Raw genomic sequence first — 20,831 nt, 5'->3', positions numbered from 1 at the left:
TATTTCAACATCATCATCTAGGGCCAGAAAGACACTTCACCTGGAATGTGCACCTGCTTCACTTTGCTCATAAATCAGGTCCAAGCCAGATACCTCACTGGAAAAGGCTTTGGTACCATGATGTCTTTCAAAGAAAGAGATAGATAGTAAGGAGAGAGAAAGTGATGATATTCTTTGCAGTTCCTTTACAAATCATGACTTCCCGTACAGTATTCTGTAGTAGGATCTAGGTGAGGGTGGGAGAGAGGGTTGGAATTCACAGCCTTTGTCTCAGGCTCTTTTCTTTTATCAACCACATTGATTTTGGGCAGCCACATCATTCTGCTAAATGCTGTTGTTCAATGTTATCCAGAACCTCTAGGATTCTTTAGTGTGTTGTTACTCTTACCCATGGATTCACCCTCTAGCACTTCTGCAGAAGTGTGTGTGTGTATGTGTGTGTGTGTGTGTGTGTGTGTGTGTATTTAATAACCACAGATTATTCATTCTGTCTTCATTAGATTTTATTTTTGTCAGGTTTGTTTCATCATTGCCTTGGTAGCCATTCCCTCTCTGTACCATTCTAGCTGTTAATTAAAATATTAAATAGGAAAGGGCCAAGGACAGATCTTTGAACTGCACGTCGGAGAGTTCTGTCTGGGCTGACACTGCTCCTATTAAAAATTCTCTATATTTGCTTACTGAGTGATTTCAAAACTTCTCAAAGCCACCAGGAGCCTACATTTTTCTGAACGTGCCATATGGACACATTAAGAGAACCTGCTGGCTGAAAATAATTGTAACTTTTGTAGAGTCCTCCAAAGCCACTAAACTAACAAAATTGAGGAGGTGGGCAAAAAAAAAATGAAATATTCTTTCTTAAATTTGTTCCTGGCCAATGTGTTCTAGCTTTCAACTCTCAATATTTCCCCTTGTAAGAAGTTACACATTTTACCCTTCTTATCCTATGGTCTTGTCAGTGTTTCCATTCTATAAATACAAACTTTAAAAAAAAAGTTACACATCACATATTTAACACGTTAGTTCCAACTTTTACAAGAAAATATAGTCACTTTCTTCAGTCTACAGTTTTCTAAAATCACCTCTGTTTCTCTTGTGAAAATGTTTGTATCTTCTCAATTTTATACCCTCTTCTCCTATGCAAATTCAAAATTCATAAGGCTAGTTTTGTTCTTAGAAGCTTTGAACTGGGGTAGCCTAAGAACCCATTTTTTAAAAGTGGGGTAGGAAGTGTGTGGAGGAGGGATAGACAGCAGGGGAGAGCCTGCACAATCAAGGAGTAAAGATCTCAACAGATGGACACAGTACCAAAAAACAAAACAAAACAAAAAAACCAGAGTTCTAAGAGTATTGTTTACTCTCCACACACTGTATGTTCTTATGTTGTTTTTTTTTTCTTCCAAAAGCCAAAAATGTTTGGAGGAAACAATCATTTGAACACTCATAGAACAGAAGGAAAGTACTTGATGTTTGCACCACTTAATTGAGAATTAAATTGGCATCTTATCTTGATACTGCTTCTTTCCCCAAGTTTGGTTGGGCCCAGTGCAGTTATCAGTTCTGGTGGGCAGGGTTCATGGAAGTCTCCACAGTGACTTCTTCTAGCGTTTGCCTTTCTTCTGTAGCCAGTCAACAGCGTCAGGTTGAAAGCTGTCAGGAGCTGCTTGTTGCTGGCTTTGAAAGTGACTGGGATCCATGTGGATTCAGTCGGCTAGGAAGGATCCTCAGTTTCCCCAATGAGTGAGTACTCACCGGATGCACTTCGAGTAGGTCGATCCAATGCATCCCTCCACAGTGACTAACATAGCACAAGACTTACAAAGTTTCAATATGTGTTAGTTGTCTTGAACAGAAAGAAACAATGATAGCCAATAAAGTGAAATAAGTTCAAATTGTGTTTTTCATCAGTGAGGAGGGCACCTGCATCTTTTCTTTCTTTGTAGCCTGAGCATCAACCAGAAAACCAACTACCAGCAGAGCATAGAAAGAGCCTGCAGAACTCATAGTAGCTATTCAGTGAGTGAGTGATGAGATACTGGTTGTGAGATATCTACACCAGAAGAGTAATTTGGTCCTATGGTCCTCAAACTTGACCATGTATCAGAGTCAATTACAGAGTTTGTTAAAACACAAATGCCTTAGCCCCACCCAGAGTGTGCTCCCAGGTGGCCAGTAACACAGCCTGGAAATTTGCATTACTAACAAGTTCTTATGTGACCCACATGCTGCTGGATGGGAGATCACTGTAGGGAACCCCTACTGTTGCCAATGTACTTGAGTGGGTAAAACTGTTTAACACAGATACAATCTCTAATATATGCATTGCTTTATATTGTATATAAACACTTCACCTTCTGATATAATCCTTGTTTTTGTCTTCTGTCTTTCTCCCCACTTATTTATTAATTTAATAATGATCAACAAGACCATAGGATAAGAAGGGTACAATTCCACATAATTCCACCATCAGAGTTCTACATCCCACCCCCTCCATTGGAAGCTTCTCTATTCTTTATCCATCTGGGAGCATGGACCCAGGATCATTATGGGGTGCACAAGATGGAAGGTCTGGCTTCTGAATTTGCTTCCCCGCTGGATGTTGGTGTTGGCAGGTTAATCTGTACTCCCAGACTGTTTCTATCTTTCCCTAGTGGAGTAGGGCTCTGGGGAGGTGTTTAATAATCAGGTGTCCTCTGTCTTTTTACAATCTTCTCGTACCTGTAACATTGAAAGATACAAATGGAGCTGATAGTAAAGACTGGATTAGGTAAGTGTTGTTACTGGGGTTGAACTGATTTCCTTTCCTCATCCTAGAAGCAGAATTTTGCTAGCAGCTATATCCTGTGTCAGTACACACACCGCACACCTACTCATGGACAGCTCCAATTCAGTCACAGTTTAGAAAAGAACCACACAAACTCTTAGCCTTTAAAAGAGAGGCAGTTATGTATATCAGTCTTAAGAAATAGAGAGTCGGGCCATAGCGCAGCAGGTTAAGCGCACATGGTGCAAAGCACAAGGACCAGCTTAAGCATTCTGGTTCAAGCCTCCGGCTCCCCACCTGCAGGGGAGTCTCTTCACAGGTGGTGAAGCAGGTCTGCAGGTGTTTGTGTTTGTCTTTGTCTCTCCCTCTCTGTCTTCCCCTCCTCTCTCCATTTCTCTCTGTCCTATCTAACAATGGTAACATCAATAACAACATCAACTACAACAACAATAAAAAAGGGCAACAAAAGGGAAAATAAATAAATTTAAAAAATTAAAAATAAATCAATAGTCTCAGTAACTCCTTTATTTTATTTTTTAAATTTTCTTATGTGATTTTTTTTGTTTTTATTTGAGAGTCAGTGGTTTCTGGTGCAGTTGTTAACACATGAATACCAAGTCTTATCATAATAGGGGCCTGCAAAACAGTCTTACCCCCAACTTAGTTCCTTTATCACCGTCATGTGTCAGGACTCAAACATGTTCTCCACCTGCTCCTTTCTCCTCTTTCCCTAGAATTCTGTGTCTTCAAGTCCCATCCTACATAAGGCAAAAAAGATTACTTAATCATTTTTAACAGATGAGTAGTATCCCATTGACTATATACACAGCTTTCTTAGCCACTCATTTGTTGTTGGACACCTGGGTTATTTCCAGAGTTGTGTGATTACAAACTGTGCATCTGTGAACAGAAGTGTACATAGATCTCTGGGGAGAGGTGCCAGTGCTTCTTTTGAATAAACTGCAGGAGCAAAACTGCTACGTAATGGGAATGTCTCCACACTGTATTCCACAGGAAGTAGACCAAGTTGCAGTCCCACCAGCAGTGAAGAAGAATTCCCTTTCCAGCACATCCTTCATGTCTCCTTCCTTTCTTTCTTCCTTCCTTCCTTCCTTTCTTTCTTTCTTTCTTTCTTTCTTTCTTTCTTCCTTTCTTTCTTTCTTTTTGTCTGTGGCTTGATGCATTTCTGAAGGAATTGTGGTCATATCTTGTTGAGTCTTCAGGTGATTTTCATGGCTTTTCCTAGTTGTCCGGGGAGAGCAAAGCGATTCTGCTGTCACTCCATAGCCATGCCTCTGGAAGTACCCTCAGTAATTCCTTTTAGAGAAAACAAAGTAACTAGGAAATATAATTCATGAAAGTCTAGCTAGTTGAGACCTTTATTTCAAGACTACTAACCTCAACCCTTTCTATCTTGTTGTTCAATCCATTTCAAACTATTCCAAATATTGTGCCAAACTAGTTCAATAAACCACAGTTCTAATGTCACCCTCTTTTCACTGATACATTTCAGTGATATTTATCTAATCTCAATTTTGGTTGGGTGTCCTAAAAATAAAAGCAAAGGAAAAATCCAAGAATAAAAAAATTCAAAGGTTTGGTATATATAAGTACGAAAAATATTTATATTAAAAAATAAAATGAAAAATAAAAAACCATGAAATGTGATACATATGAAAAAGGAAACACCTTTAATATATAAGGATTTTATCAATAAATAGTGACAGAATGAGCACATCGCTGGAAAAAAGTGAAAAGAATAAAAAAAGGGAAAATTCATGTACCATAGAAAGAGGTTTCATAAGCTTTATAGAATTCAAGTCAGCATTTTTTTTTTTTTTTTGGTCCAATACTTTGTGGATTTCTTAAACTTTTGAAAAACTCAATAGCCTCATGACTGACTCCTAGGAAGTGTTCATGTGTTTTTATATTGGAAGACATCCACGCAGGGCCAGGAGGTTTCTGGCAGGAATGCGTACATTCTGTGCAAGGAAGCTGATTCAAGCCTCCGCTCCCCACCTCCAGTGAGAGTATTTCATAAGTGGGGAAGCAGATCTGCAGGTGTCTAACTTTCTCTCCCCTTCTAAGAAAGAAAGGAAAGAAAAGGAAAGGGGAGGGGGAAGGGAGGGGAGGAGGAGAGGAGAGGAGAGGAGAGGAGCAGAGAGGAAAAGAAAGGGAAGGAAAGGAAGGAAGGGAGGAATAAAGAAAGAAGGAAAGAAACAGGAAGGAAGGAAGAAAGAAAGAGAAAGAAAGAAAGAAGAAAAAAGAGGAAAAAATAGGTGCAGCAGGTTGGGAAGAGAGGATGATAGTGAAGCAAAAGACTTTCATGTCTGAGGCTCTGAGGTCCCAATTCAATCCACAGCACCAGCATAAACCAGAACTGAGCAGAATTCTGGTTTCTGTCTCTCTCCTTTTTCTCTCCCAATTCCTCTCACTAAAATAAAATAAATTTAAAAAAAAGATGCAGGGAACAGTGGGTTCCTAATGCTGGCATCAGGCCTCAGCAATAACCCTGGAACAATGAGGAGAGAAGGAGGAAGAGGAGGCGGAGGAGGGGGAAAGAGAAGAAGATACATTTGCATATACGTGTGTGTATCTGTTTTATCACAAAATCTCTTCAAAATTCTGACTCCAAATTAAATGCAACACACTTAATAAGAATAAGGCCAATTAAAAACGCCGTGGAAACATCCAATAAACAGAATCTCTGGCACAGGAAATGAAAATTAGCAGCTTGGTTATAGAAAGAAGTCTTCATTCAAAGATGAGGATGAAAATGCTGCTCCTGGGAGTCGGCCTGTAGTGCAGCGGGTTAAGCTTCTTCTAGCGTTTGCCATTCTTCCGTAGCCAGTCAACAACGTCAGGTTGAGCCTGATGTAAAGTTTCGAGACCTCCTTTGAATCTGGAGAGGTGGCAGTCGTTGACTATGTGGGTCATAGTCTGTCTGGAGCCGCAGGGGCAGTTCAGGTTAAGCTTAGCACGTGGTGCAAAGTGCAAGGACCAGTGTAAGGATCCCGGTTCGAGCCCCAGCTCCCCCCTCTACAGGGGAGTCACCTCACAGGCGGTGAAGCAGGTCTGCAGGTGTCTTTCTCTCCCCCTCTGTCTTCCCTCCTCTCTCCATTTCTCTCTGTCCTATCCAACATTGACGACATCAATATCAACAACAATAACAACCACAGCAATCATAAAAAACAAGGACAACAAAAGGGAAAATAAGTAAATAAATAAATAAAAAAGAGAAAGAAAATGCTGTTCCCAGCTGGCAAGATAGCTCACCTGAGTCCTGCGCTCTTTGCTGTGCACACAACCTCACTTCAAGGCCAGTCTTCACTGCACTAGAGAAGGCTTCTGTGCTGCAATGTTTTCCTCTCCCTAGCTCTGTCTTTTCATCTGTCCCTGTCCAGCTGAAAAAAATAAAAGCCTCAAAGTGGTGAAGCCATAGTTACGACAAAGATATAATAATAATAACAACAACAGCAATAATGTTCTCTCAGCAGGCTAAAAATAGACACTTGTCATATGCCTTCCTATTTTGAAAGAAAAATCCCTAGAGTTGCTTTTTTTTTTTTTTTTTTTTTTTTTTAGTGTTTTGCAGAAATTTCAAAGTTACTAAACAACACACTGGATTTCAGTGAAACTTAGGTTATGTAATGACTCCAGGTGTGATCTGAGGGTTAAAACTCCTCAACACTGATTACTATGGCTGCCAGAGTATTATAAATTCTAGAAGCAGAATCATATTGATCATCATTGAGCTAAAATTATTCTAGGTAAGTAAACTAGATAAAAAAGAGACCAATCTTTGAGCCATGGAGATAGCATAGCAATTACACAGCAACCTTTCACTCCTGCATCTCAGAGATCCCACGTTCAATGTCCAGCACTGCTAGAAATTAACTAAAATAAATAAAGCAATATTTATACACCTTCATGCCAGCCTTTGCCCAGCCAGCTTTATAGCCCATCTCCTTTTGGGATAAGACAGTCTCTTCGACTACATATAATATAAAAGTCCACAAGGTATCATGTTTGACTCCAAAAATCAATGAGCCTTCTACGTAGAACAATAATAATTGCCACAGTTGCGTATTTTTGTGCTGAGATAAGCTCTATAGATATGTTATTTCAGTTCATCTCCATAGTAATCTTATTAAGATATTCTCCCCGTTTCACTCTTGAGAAGACTGACGCTAAATGAAATCAACCAGCCCAAGACCACATAATTAATAATAATGATGTCACTAATCTTGCACTTCCTCCTCTATAGTCAGTGACAAGTGCATATCTGCACAGTTTTTTTCTAAGATGTGTATAGTGAAAATGTCTCTTTTATAACATAAAAAAGTAAAGAAGCAGAGAAGCTTTCTAACTTTAAGTCTGTTAACCTAAAACTTCTATGAATAGGATTGTTCCTGCCGCCATCAGAATGTTCACACAGTTGTCCAGAAAGTCTTTGTAGTTTTTATTAGCTGTTATAGTCCTCAAGGCAGAAATTTTTTAGAAGATTTTTCAGGCATCCTATCTTCATCTGGGGACTCTTAAGGGGGCTTCCTCCTCCCCGCCGCCCCTGCAATGGCAATAAAAATAGACGAGCACAACCTAGAGGGAAGAGGCGTGCTTAAATTAGTAATATTGCACTGAGGAGAACATCAGATTTGTTCTTCAAATTGAGGTACAGCACATCCAACAGCAGGATTCCTCAAATTGTCATGTGTGTGCTTTCCACTAAATGTCTGTGATGCTTTTTATTTATCTGTTTACTTAACAGAGTATCACTTAGCCAACAGTGGTGATGCCAACCGAGCCTGGGGTCTCTCACATGAAAGTCCCATGTGCTGCCTTCACACTGCCTCCCCAGTATCTACAACTAAAAAAGAAATGGGTGGATTAACTCCCCTAAAAAGTTTCAATAGGTGGAAGCATAGGCATTGGATAGTTAAAAAAATTAATAGTAAATTCTCTAAGCATTTAGGAAAATGACATATTTTCTTTTCCTTTGAGAATCATCTTGGGGGGCATGGGCAGGCAGTGGTGCCTGGTTGAGTGCATGTTATAATGTGCAAGGACCCGGGTTCAAGCCCCTACCCCCACCTGCTGGAGGAAAGCTTCACAAGTGGTGAAGCAGGGCTGCAGGTGTTTCTCTGTTTCTCACCCCCTCCATATCCCCCTTCCTCTTGATTTCTGGCTGTTTCTATCAAATAAAGATATATATTTTTTAAATTTTTAAAAGAGAGAATAATCTTTAGTATTATCTCCCAACCCCCCCCCCTTTTCTGTAGTTACTTAGGTGTAGAAAAGAACATTTAGAAACTAAGTTCAAGAATTTAAGTTAAAGACATGAACTATATTGAAATTTTCCGGGCTTCTCACAAATAGAAACAGAGCCAAAAACCTGAGGTCAACCAGCATGACCTGTCTATGATTTAACAAGAATGTTAATAAATGAGCATTGTGGAAAGTCATGCCATGCAAGCTTCTGAAAGTAGTTATTGTTGACTAATCTAAGATTTTGACTTTTGAATATCAATGGTGGCATAACCCCATGAAGAAATAACAGCTATCATTTCTGGAATACCTACCAATATCTGAACACTTTATTCACAGCATCATATTTATTTTCCCCAACATTTTGACTGGTTGGCTATCACCAGGTGAGTTTTACATAGGAAAAAATGAGGCTCAGAGGCTAAGTAGCACTGTCCAGGTCACTCAGTAGGTGCTAAAAAAATCCAGGTTTCTAACACCTGTGATTCCCACCTCTACATCTCCCTGTCATTATTATGTTACTACAGAGATGCTGACTGAGGTTATTCTATACTTTCAATCCTACCCACTTTCTATACTGTCTGACTATAAGCTGGTGTCTACTACTCTAATCATTACCACTACCTTTTTAGAGTCACTGTCGAATCTCAATATTGAGCTAAAGTCAGAAAAACTGGTCACAAATTTAGAGTTTTAAGGTGAACTTAAAATATGTACACACATAGTCAACCCATATCTCCATACCTATGACTTTGGGAGAGCTAAAGTGATGACTGCTAGAGGGAGGTGGGAGGACAGAACTTTTGTGGTGGAGGAATTATACCCCTATAATTGTGTGTGTGTGTGTGTGTGTGTGTGTGTGTGTGTGTGTTAACTTTCTTTTTTAAATTTTTAATTATAAAATGCAAATATTGACAAGACTAGAGGATAAGGGGGGTACATTTCCACACAATTCCCACCCTCAGAACTCCACATCTAATCCTCTCCCTTGATAGCTTTCCTGTTCTTTATCCCTCTGGGAGGATAGACCCAGGATCATTATGGGGTGCAGAAGATGGAAGATCTGGCTTCTGTAATAGTTTCTCTGCTGAACATGGGTGTTGGCAGGTTGATCCACACTCCCAGCCTGCCTCTCTCTTTCCCTAGTGGGGCAGGGCTCTGGGGAGGTGGGGCTCCAGGACACATAGTGGCATCATTTGCCCATGCAGGTCAGGTTGGCATCATGGTAGCATCTGGAACCTGGTGGCCGAGAAAGAGTTAAGATAGGAAGCAGAACAAATTGTTTGCTAATCATGAACCTAAGGGCAAAAATGTTACAGATGAAGATTTGGGGTCTCCAGTTTGGAAAAAACTAGTAGGTCTATTTTATGTATATTCCAAGGGGTCTATGACTTTACTAGATTTTGCCTGTGTCTGACATCTAATATGCATGTAGACCCAGGTTATTGTCTGGGGAGATGGTGTCATAGTTGGGAAAAGGGCTAGAAATCTGGATCAGGGAAAAGAATAGCTCCCATATATGGGGAAAATATATAAGTATTATTAACTGTAAACCCCATCGGTTTGATCTGGGGCCCATATTCAGCACAGGAGCCTGTATAACCTCTGCATCCCTGTAGATCTGAGCTCACATTCTGTGGTCACAGTTAGGAATATTCTAGTCTGCACTAATTTCAGGACCCATCTTCCTCAGGTAATAGGTAGAGTATGTTGTTCAGCCTCCCTTCAGACAATGGAGCATTCTCTACCATTGTTGATCCACATTGAGGGCAAGGTCCTATAGGGGCCCATACAGGGGTCTATTGTGTTGTTCCTGGTGGAGATGACCAGTGACAGTGGAGAGAGGGATCTGTTAGAGGTCTAGGCCCATCATGTCTGTGTGGGAATCCCAGGACTCCCTGACTAGAGCCCCAGGTGATGGGGTGGCCTAATAGTGAATAGAGTCATCATTAAAGTATATCAGTCTCTTGCCTTTATCCAGCTTTTGTAGTCCTTATTTTGTCTGACAAGGTTAGTTTTGGAATTATGAAGGGATGTGTAATGGGAGGTGAGTGGGAAGAGTATTTAGGTCTAAGTAAAAACTGTTTCATTAGGTACTTTAAGGTGCTTTTTTTTTTTTAATTTAAGGTGCCTTTTTAGGTCTTTCTACTTGCTTGCTTCATTTATTGACTCACTACAAATTATTTTAATTTTTATTTATTTTTACCCTTTTGTTGCCCTTGTTTTTTGTTTGTTTTTAATCTTTGTTGTGGTTATTGTTGTTGTTGTTATTGCATAGGACAGAGAGAAATTGAGAGAGGAAGGGAAGACAGTGAGGGGGCGAGAAAGATAGACACCTGCAGACTTGCTTCACCGCTTGTGAAGAAACCCCCCTGCAGATGGGGAGCTGGGGGCTCGAACTGGGATCCTTAAGCAGTCCTTGCGATTTGTGCCATGCGTGCTTAACCTGCTGCACTACCGTCCGACACCCTCACTACAAATTATTGTGTAATTTTGCTTTAAGGTTTATTATTTTCCCCTATCTTATGGATGCATGTGCATGTGCCCTATTTCATGGATGCTGGATACCTCTATTATCTTATAATCTTGTAACTAATCATTAAATCACTAATAAAATATATTAAGTAAATAAAATAATTTTTTTTTAAACTAGAATTTTTAGGGCTCGGGTAGTGGTGCACCTGGTTGAGTGCACGTTACAATGTGCAAGGACCCAGGTTTGAGTCCCTGGTCCCCACCCGCAGGGAGAAAGCTGTGTGAGTGGTTAAACAGTGCTACAGCTGTCTTTCTGTGTCTCTCTGTCCCTCTGTTTCCCCTTACTCTCTTGATTTCTGGCTGTCTCTATCCAATAAAGACAACAATTAAAAAAAAAAAGCATTTTTAACAGAACACCAAAAGTCTTGTTCTCCTTTCCAAATAGAAATTCATGTTATTTATATTTGCTCTCAGAATGTAGGGAACATCCGTTTTATGTTAACCTTTGGATTAGCATCTCTGTCCAACCCAATGTCAGTGGTTTGTATAATATTTTTCATGCCAAAGACTCTGCTTATTGATTGTTTTCACCAAAGTTCTCTTTGTTCCAGTTTCACTTCTTTTTTTTTTTTAATATTTATTTATTCCCTTTTGTTTCCCTTGTTGTTTTACTGTTGTAGTTATAGTTGTTATTGATGTCATCATTGTTGGATAGGACAGAGAGAAATTGAGAGGGGAAGGGAAGACAGAGAGGGGGAAGAGAGAGACAGACACCTGCAGCCCTGTTTCACCACCTGTGAAGCGACTCCCCTGCAGGTGGGGAGGCGGGGGCTGGAAACAGGGATCCTTGTGCTGTGTGGGTCCTTGTGCTTTGCGCCACCTGCGCTTAACCCGCTGTGCTACCACCAGACTCCCCAGTTTCACTTCTTTAAAGTGACACTAGAGGAAACTCTGGGCCTTGGACTGACCCTGAAATGAGCTACCGCTCATCTGGATAGTGTGCAAGGATTATCATGATGTCAGGAGCATGGTCTAGCAGATCAGCTATCTCCCAGGCCCTCCTTGCTCCTGTTTTTAAATGGCTTTTGCACTATAAACTTCTAGCCTTGGCTTGGGGTAGGATTTTGAAGGGTCCATAGGAGAGGTTCAGAGGGGCTGGATGGCGGCACATCTGCTAGAGTGCACGTATTGCAAAATACCTTTCCCACCACCAGAGTTCTGTGTCCCTATTCCCTCCATTGGAAACTGCAGTAGTTCTCCCAAGCTCACAGCTATGGGTTGACTTATTACTTCCATAAATGTGTGTGTGTGTGTGTGTGTGTGTGTGTGTGTGTGTGTGTGTGTGTGTGTGTTGTCCATTTTTTTCCCCTATGGTACTGCCTTCTTCTCTTCCTTTCTAAGTCATACCTACACCTCTTACTACTTCTGAGTCTCCTTCCTTTTATTTCATCCTTCCCTAGCATTTCCTCCCCTCTGAGAGTATGGGCCTTAGTTCTTTTTGGGGTGCAGAAGGTGGGAGTTCTGACTTCTGTAATTGCGTCTCTGCTGGACGGGGACATTGGCAGGTCAGCCTATAACCCCAGCCTGTTTCTGTCTTTCCCTAGTGGGACAGGGCTTTTAAGCAAGCCAATTCACGTACCTTAGAAAAGCACGTGGTCAGGTGAACATGGTGTTGGGCTTCCTCCCAGAGGTTCTGAAAATGGTCTAGGAACACGAGGGAACTGAAGCTTAAGCATCACTGGCTTCCTGATGAGAGAAGGGTTGCCAGTCTGCCCCCACAAGCTTCCTAATCCATAACTCGTGCCCGGTCAAGTCTCGAATATGGACATGATTGAGAATTCAGCCTATCTTACATTTTCAACTGAAATTTCAGAACCCTTTCCTCAAGACCTATACAATTTTAGATTCTTGGGAGTCGGGAGGCAGCGTGGCGGATTAAGCGCATGTGGCATGAAGTGCAACAACCAGCGTAAGGATCCCTGTTCGAGCCCCCAACTCCCCGCCTGCAGGGGAGTCGCTTCACAGGCAGTGAAGGAGGTCTGCAGGTGTCTATCTTTCTCTCCCCCTCTCTGTCTTCCCCTCCTCTCTCCATTTCTCTCTGTCCTAACAATGATGACATCAGTAACAACAACAATAACTGCAACAACAATAAAAAACAAGAGCAACAAAAGGGAAATTACAAAAAAAAATTTTTTTTTTAGATTCCCTTGTTTCCCTTCCTCAGTGTGAACGCAGGAGGGAAGTAGAACATTATCTAAATCTAAACTAATGAGGACTGCTCACTAGGGTGAACAAAAACTTCTCCCAAGCCACAGGCCTGCTCACCTGGGACAATAAACTGCCCTTTGCAGTCACTTCCTGCCCCTGTGGACATTAACAGGGAGCCCACCTCCTTCCCCTTTTCTCACTTCATTTCAGCCCAGGGTTTTAGGTACCATTGAGAAAATAGTGTCTCATGATTTCCTTTTATGCTTCATGGTCAAATACACAGCTACACAGCTATATTATCCTTTCGAGGTTCAAGCAGCAACTAATAGTCCCCCTCCCTTGATATCACTCACCATTCTGCTTCCTTTTCTGGATTTAGATAAAGACTAAAAGAAGAGCCTGGCAAAATAGCTTACTTGCACAGTGCGCCATTTTGACACATTCACGAGCCAGTTCCGAGCCCAGTCCCCACACATGCAAGGAAGTTTCAACCCTGTGGTTTCTTTCCCCCTTCTTCTGTCTGCCTCACTCTTTCTATCTGGGAAAAAGGGGGGAAAATGTTGCCCTGGAAAAGACCAAAAGCAATAATAGTTAAATGAAATAAGAACACTTAGAACAGAGGCAGGCCGAGAAATAAAGTAAACTGGCAAAAACACCCAATTACAATTCAGGAGAATCAGGAGTTGGGGAAAGTCGCAGGAATTTACTCTCAAACAATAAGTAGATGATGTTCCTTGTACGAGAAGAAAAAAGAAGACATTCTGCTTACAAGGGTCTGTGCTGGAGAAAACCAAGGTAAATGAAGTAACCTCCTCTGCCTTTCCCTTCTTTCATCAACCTTCTAATCTCTGAATAGCAAGGGGAGGCAGGATAAGGTGAGACAGATAGTTCTTGGAAGAAATAAGGAAATGGAGATGTTGAAGAAAACCACAAACTGTGGTCAAGGCCACTGACTGGGGTCTCCAACCCCAGAGCTATCTGTAAAGAAAATCTAAGAAGGAAACAAATTGCTAAGCTTCACACTTTTTCCTCCCTCAAGTTTGCAAACTGAAGGACATTTAAAGAAAACTGAAGGGCTGGTATGATGTCAAGGTTAACATTTTAATTGCATAAAATACAGAGAAAGCCTGTGCTTGTCATTTTTACAAGGTTACCTTTTCTGTACAATGGAGGCTTTTATCCAACAAGTATCTATGAGTTGGTGACATGACATAGAATGTGACTTACATAGGTGGAAGAGCTCACAATTTTTTTTTTCCATAGTGCTCCTCCAGAAGGCACCATCAAGTAGCTAAATTGTGGCCTTTTAAACCTTTTTTTCACAGATAAGAAATGCACATATGTGTGCCATTTTGTAGTTCTGAATGTGCAGGGCCTAATTCTCCTGCAGTATCTCTGCCACCTTAGTGCTCAGAGCCCCATCAGCTTCAAAGAAGGGCTTGCAGGTGGAATGGCAGATAAGCGGTGGAGAATTTAGCTCTTTTGGGTGATGCTATCACATAACAAAAGGCTGCTGGTAACCCTGTGAGAAGGCAATGTTAAGGTTACAGTTGGCCTTAACTCTGAATTCCCTGAATCTAGGGCAATCCAGAGTATACAGCCCCAATGCACAATACTTCACAGTGTTTTACAATGAACAGCAAAAGAAAAAAAAAAAAAAGAACCTCATAAGAAAGGGAAGACTTTCAGATCTATACATTGGATTGCATTTTTAAAAAAAGACTTTTCAAGGTTGAAACGTAGATAAAGGAAATAAATTTCAACATACTACACACACAAAAGGCAATAGTAGCTTAATGTATAAAGTTTAAAAGGGGTAAATGTTCTTATTAGTTTATGCACATTCTCTTTAAGGGTGCACTTCACAGGGCTCAGATACACAAAGGAAGTTGTCATTCATAAGCACAAGAGTTGTTCCTGAAACATTCTTCCTCCCATAACCATTCTTGAGATCAAGCCCCAAAGGCTTGAGTACTGATGAAAAGCATACCATTATCTTAAGTACCAAAATGAAAGTGCAGACTAATTTTTCTATGAAGAAAATATCAACAACTCAAGTTAACAGCAAATAAATATTTTAAAGAAAGAGTTTAGCAACTCCAGAGACACAATATGAATTAGAATAGGAATAAAGAATTGACTACTAAATCAAAAACATCAATAAACAAAATAGATATAACTGAAAACAGAATAGCACTGTATATAGCAAAGACAGACAAGCTTGATCAGTAGATGAAAACAACTAAAGAGGAAAGAGATGTGTAGACAGTGAAGACCCACCATAAAGGTATTTTCAAAGTGAAAGGGATAATGGAAAAAACTATATGAATATAAGGACAAGAGTGAATCAGTATGAAAAATATGAGGAAAAAAATGAATGCACTGTGGTTGCTACAAGGCATGTTTGGTACTTTACTGAAGTTAAGGGTTGGTTATCAGGCACATGGGCATCAAAAGGGCAAATGCTAATCTGATCGCCAGCTTTCCCAAATTCTCAGATAACAGTCAATAAAGCTTAAAAGTAAAAGTGACCTAAACATTTTGTATCAAGACAACCAATCACCCTACATAAAAACCATTATTATTAAGATCCAAAAATGAAAGAAAAAAAGAGAGAAAGAAGGAAGAAAGGAAGGAAGGAAGGGAAAGAAAGAAAGAAAGAAAGAAAGAAAGAAAGAAAGAAAGAAAGAAAGAAAGAGGAAGGAAGGAAGGAAGGAAGGAAGGAAGGAAGGAAGGAAGGAAGGGAAATACCTATGAGATTCCTTGAAAACCCACCCAACGAAGAAGAGAGAGAAAAAGGCACCTCAGAATAAAAGTCAAAGTTCTAAAAATGGTTTAAAGTATCCCATACTTACTGGCTTTCCTGAACTTTATAACCTCTATCCCTTTGCCTCCAACTCACTTGAGTCCTTGCTGATCCCCAAAACATTCTGTTGTTTTTTATTTATTAGTTATTTAATATTGATTTACTAAATTACAAGATAACAGGAGTACAACTCCACACCATTCCTACTACCAGAGTTCTGAATCCCAAACTCCAATCCCTCCATTGTAAGCTACAGAAATTCTCCTGAGGTTGCAGACATGGGTTAACTATTATTTCTACAACTGTCTATATTTGTATATTCCCCCCCCTCTTTTTCCCTATGGTCCCATCTTCTCTTCCTTTCTAAGTCCTATACATAACCAAATGTCCCTCCCTTTTTCTTTTCTCTCCGGGTCCTGATGGAATTGGAGTTCAGAGCCCTCTAGTCAGCTTCCCTCTATCATTTCTCCCCCTCTGGGAGTCTGGACTAAAATTATTTTTGAGGTTCAGAAGGTGGGAGTTCTGGCTTTTGCAGTTGCTTCTCTGCTGGACATGGGCACTGGCAGGTAATGCATATCCCCACCCAAAGTATTCTTACCATATGGCTAAGTGTCTTGTTCCTTCAGCTACTAAGTAAGCTCCCTGCTGTACCTCTAAAGTTTCAATGGCTCCTAACACCATCTTATCTCTTCTCTGCTCAATTTTTTTCTTTGGCTATTATCACTATCTAACATCGATTTTACTTTTTTAAAAAAAAAATTTTTTTTGTTATCCATCTCTGTCTACTAGACTATAATGTCCTTAAGGACACAGACTGTGGCTGCTGTGTTTATTTGCTTGGAACATAGTAAGCATTCAGGTTTTGACTGGTGGGCTGAATGGTGATGCAACTGGTTGACGACATATGTTACAATGTGCAAGGAGCCCAGTTCAAAACCCTCTTCCCCACCTGCAGGGTGAGAGCATCACAGTTAAGTAGCGCTGCAGGTGTCTCTCTTTTTCTCTCACTCTCTCCCACTCTTCTCCCCCTTCCATATTGATTTCTCTCTGTCTCTAGCTAATAAATAATAAAATTAATTAATTAAAATTAAAACAAAGGATTTAAGAATATATATATATATATATATGTTTAATAAATTCTGTTGAGTTCAGGACCATCCCTATCTGCTTAATATTTTGGAACCACAGTGGAACCTGAAGGGAGTGAAAATCAGATCTTGTTGGGGTCCTTTATTGAATACTCTACCTATATGTTTAACTCACCCATTACATATATTATAAAGATTATCAAAGAAGTCTTGTATTTCTTCATTGATGTTGCTACAGTAACAGAATTTGCCCATTTAAAGAAGAGATATGTTTTCCATTTTCCATAGAGTGTGGTGATGTTTGGCAGATGTTTCAAACCAGGAACTGAAGGAATGATCCTACTCGTAGTCCCTAGCTGCTTCAGCAGATTCTACTGATTGTATTTTGAGTTGCAGCAAACCCAGGGAATATGAATCCAACATTGTTGGTTGACTGGTCTTTCTCCAAGAGGTTTATAAGTCAGCAGAAGTTGCAGCAGAAAAGTACATTCACTGTAATTGTGTAAATCACTCACCTCCCACTTGTTTGGGGAATCATGTTGACCTCCAGGTAATCCATGCAAGGTACAAATGTATGGAGATTGAAGGCAAATTACAGAGTTTCCTGCAGGAAAGAGAAAGGGTCTGACAGGAAGAAACTCAAAATTATAGAGAGAGTTACATTTGTTTCAAATACTATGGGGAGAGATCACATTTTGCTAGAGTGTCAGAAAGAGGAGTACGCAACAAATAGTTCTGTTCACATGTAGATACTGCTGTCATTATTTTCCCAACACTTCTATTTGTGTGGCTGTTGTTATTTCTGAGTTCAGTCATAAGCTGTAAAATTCATAAAAATATTCATTGTGCCAGTCAAAATTTAAAACTCGTTTTCCTATATTTAAACTGGAAACATGGAGATTAAATATGTCTTGATTTTATTCTATAGTGTCCATGATCTAAGTTATAGTAAAAACTAGAGAATTTGTTTGTTTGTTTTTTGGTTTTACTATTGCTCTATTTTTGGTGTTAAATGAGAATTTCCTTAATTTATTTGCTCATTACACATCATTTTTTTCTTTCTTGGGGGATTAGTGGCTTACAGTTGACAGTGAAATATGGTGGTTGGCACATATGTAACACTTCCCATTTTTCCACATAACAGTCTAGAGAAATTTTAGGCACAGCAAAAAAAAAAAAAGTTTAAAATAGTTTAAATGCTTCCTATTTAGCTCAAATAATAATAACTCCTGAGCGTCAAAGTAGAAAATCTTTCAAAAATCTGTTGGTCATGGATTTCTAACAGTGACCCACCCCCTCTATAAAACTGATCTGCAGGAGTTGGAGGGGATCAAAATTAAAATAACACAGAACTTCACCTCTGTGTAGTGTTGAGCACCTCACTGTGTTTCATGGCATTCCTGTGGCTGAGATGTATAGTACTGTCCATTTTAGTGCCCAGCTTTACAGCCATACAGAAAATCTCTGAGTCTGTTTCCCTTTCACTGCTAAGGGGGAGATACCTCTGGATGTGCTGGAACCTTTGAGGGATTCTCACTGATGTAGTTTCACACACCATTTTAGGGAATCTTATTTCACTAGTAAATGGAAGTTACAAAGTTTTTTTTTTTTTCCAGAGAAGCAGGCTTATATACCCCGGATATGATTGCAAGAAAGTCTTACTGAACCTGACTAGTAAATGGTCATGTGAACAGATGCTTGAGCCACTTGTACAGGCTAATCACCAGGGATTTCTGTTAAGGCTTATAAGAGCGTGGATCATGTACCTACCAAGTGCTCAATAAATGACTGGAAAACATTTTTCTTAGGTTTCTTGTGGTTTTCAGACTGATGACTCTACTGTTCAAAAAATTGGTACCCACTAGTTTTTTTTTAAATATTTATTTCCCCTTTTGTTGCCCTTGTTGTTTTATTGTTGTAGTTATTGTTGTTATTGATGTCGTCATTGTTGGATAGGACAGAGAGAAATGGAGAGAGGAGGGGAAGACAGAGAGGAGAAGGGAAAGACAGACACCTGCAGACCTGCTTCACCGCCTGTGAAGCGACTCCCCTGCAGGTGGGGAGCCGGGGGCTCGAACCAGGATCTTTACTCCAGTCCTTAAGCTTTGCACCATGTGCACTTAACCCACTGCCCTACTGCCCGACTCCCCCCGTACCCACTAGTTTATGAACAATGACTATTCTGCATTCTGCTTGAGAACAGATTCCGGCACCATTGGGCTCTCATCACACATGCTAGAACAATGCAGCTGATTTTTCTAGTCAGAACATGTAAGAGATGCTGTGCCCTTTACTCCTTGGTATCCCACTCCTTTATCTCCATCAGACTCCTCCTACCCATCTCACAGATGTCTTATATCGATCTGGGTTGAAATACTGAGAATAGTGGTGGATTAGAGAGAAAATAAAAAAAATAATGAACATGCCTGATGTTCCTACTTTGCGGATGGCACTGAGCTGTGAGTTTTATTGCATTATTTCATGTTAGCTTTATAGCATACACATGGAGTCATTTATTTTGTCCAAAATTCATAGATAAGAAACGTAAGATCCATTTAAATGTTTGGACTGAATATCATAAACTTGGAAGGAAATCATGCAGATTAAGGTGGCAGGATTTGGTAACAGTAGATAGAGGAGATACTTCTTGGGTTAAAGTTGACTTTAACCCTTTGTCCTAGAAATATTTTTAACATCATAAATAATCATCAGGGACAGCCAGGGGGAGGGTGACACACCCGGTTAAGCACACACAGCACTAAGCACAAGGACCTGTGCAAGGATCTGGGTTTGAGCCCCTGCTCTCCACCTGCATGGCACATTTCACGAGCGGTGAAGCAGGCCTGCGGGTGTCTTTCTGTCTCCCTCTCTATCTACTCCTCCTGTCTCTCAATTTCTCTGTCTCTATCCAGAAGTGGCCACCAGGAGCAGTGGATTTGTAGTGCCCCAGTGATAACCCTGGAGGCAAATAATAATAATAATAATAGTAATAGTGATGATGATGATGATGATAATGCTCAATGACAATAGTGATGATAGTCAAAATAACAATAATGGCAGTAACCAGGATAGCAGAAATCTTACAAATAGTATTCCTCTTGATCTGTCGGCAGGGTTTATTTATTTATTTATTTATTTATTTTTTATTTAAGAAAGGATTAATTAACAAAACCATAGGGTAGGAGGGGGACAACTCCACACAGTTCCCACCACCCAATCTCCATATCCCACCCCCTCCCCTGACAGCTTTCCCATTCTCTATCCCTCTGGGAGCATGGACCCAGGGTCATTGTGGGTTGCGGAAGGTGGAAGGTCTGGCTTCTGTCGTTGCTGCCCCGCTGAGCATGGGCGCTGACGGGTCGGTCCACGCTCCCAGTTTAAGCATCAACTTGTCGTCCTCTCTGTCTTTCTGCTTCCAACGCTCAAGTGATGCCATTCATGCGCACTACTAGTAGATGTAGTGCTTTTTAGTTTTCATTTTCTTATTTTAGTTTATTTTATCTTTTTAAATTTATTTAATTTATTTATTTTTATTTAGTTTTTTATTTTTAAAAAGGAAACATTGACAAAAACATAGGATCAGAGGGGTACAACTCCACACAATTCCCACCACCAGAACTCCATAACCCCACCCCCACCCCCTGATAGCTTCCCTATTCTTTATCCCTCTGGGAGTATGGACCCAAAGTCATTGTGGGATGCAGAAGGTGGAAGGTCTGGCTTCTGTCATTGCTTCCCTGCTGAACATGGGTGTTGACAGGTCGGTCCATACTCCCAGCCTGTCTCTCTCTTTCCCTAGGAGGATGGGGCTCTGGGGAAGCGGAGCTCCAGGACACATTGGTGGGGTTGCCTGTCCAGGTAAGTCTGGTCGCATCCTGCTAGCATCTGGAACCTGGTGGCTGAAAAGAGAGTTAACATACAAAGCCAAACAAATTGTTGAACAGTCATGGACCTAAAGGCTGGAATAGTGCAGATGAAGAGTTGGGGGGGGGGGTCTCCTGGCCCTCCCTTTTGTAGAGAGCTAGTAGGCATATTTTAGTTCTATTCCAAGGGCCTGTGGCTATACTAGGTTTTTGCTATTGTTTTTTTTTTTTTTCCTGAGTCTGAAATCTGATATGCAGATGGATCCAAGTTATTGTCTGGGGAAATGATGTCATGGCTGGAAAAGGAACAGAAAGCTGGATCAGAGAAGAGAATAGCTTCCTAATATGAGAAAGGGGTATAA

The 20,831-nt window shown here is 40.5% G+C and overlaps 1 protein-coding gene and 1 long non-coding RNA gene across 4 annotated transcripts in view; one reads left to right on the top strand and one right to left on the bottom strand.

Annotated features, from left to right (window-relative positions):
• Positions 1–4,037, bottom strand: part of LOC132539851 (uncharacterized) — a 57,366-nt gene extending 53,329 nt beyond the window's left edge. For 2 of the 3 annotated variants that reach the window (XR_009551121.1, XR_009551119.1), the window contains exon 1: positions 3,418–4,025. This is a non-coding gene — a long non-coding RNA (uncharacterized LOC132539851). Of the gene's footprint in view, positions 1–3,417 lie in introns of all 3 variants that reach the window. The other variant, XR_009551120.1, reaches the window with a different exon arrangement.
• Positions 1–20,831, top strand: part of POU6F2 (POU class 6 homeobox 2) — a 591,094-nt gene that overhangs the window by 403,643 nt on the left and 166,620 nt on the right. The window lies entirely within an intron of this gene.

Source organism: Erinaceus europaeus, chromosome 8 (assembly GCF_950295315.1).
Source record: "Erinaceus europaeus chromosome 8, mEriEur2.1, whole genome shotgun sequence".
NCBI classification, from domain to species: Eukaryota; Metazoa; Chordata; class Mammalia; order Eulipotyphla; family Erinaceidae; genus Erinaceus; species Erinaceus europaeus.
The sequence above is the reverse complement of the archived record's forward strand: the minus strand, read 5'-3'. Positions and strand labels throughout refer to the sequence as shown.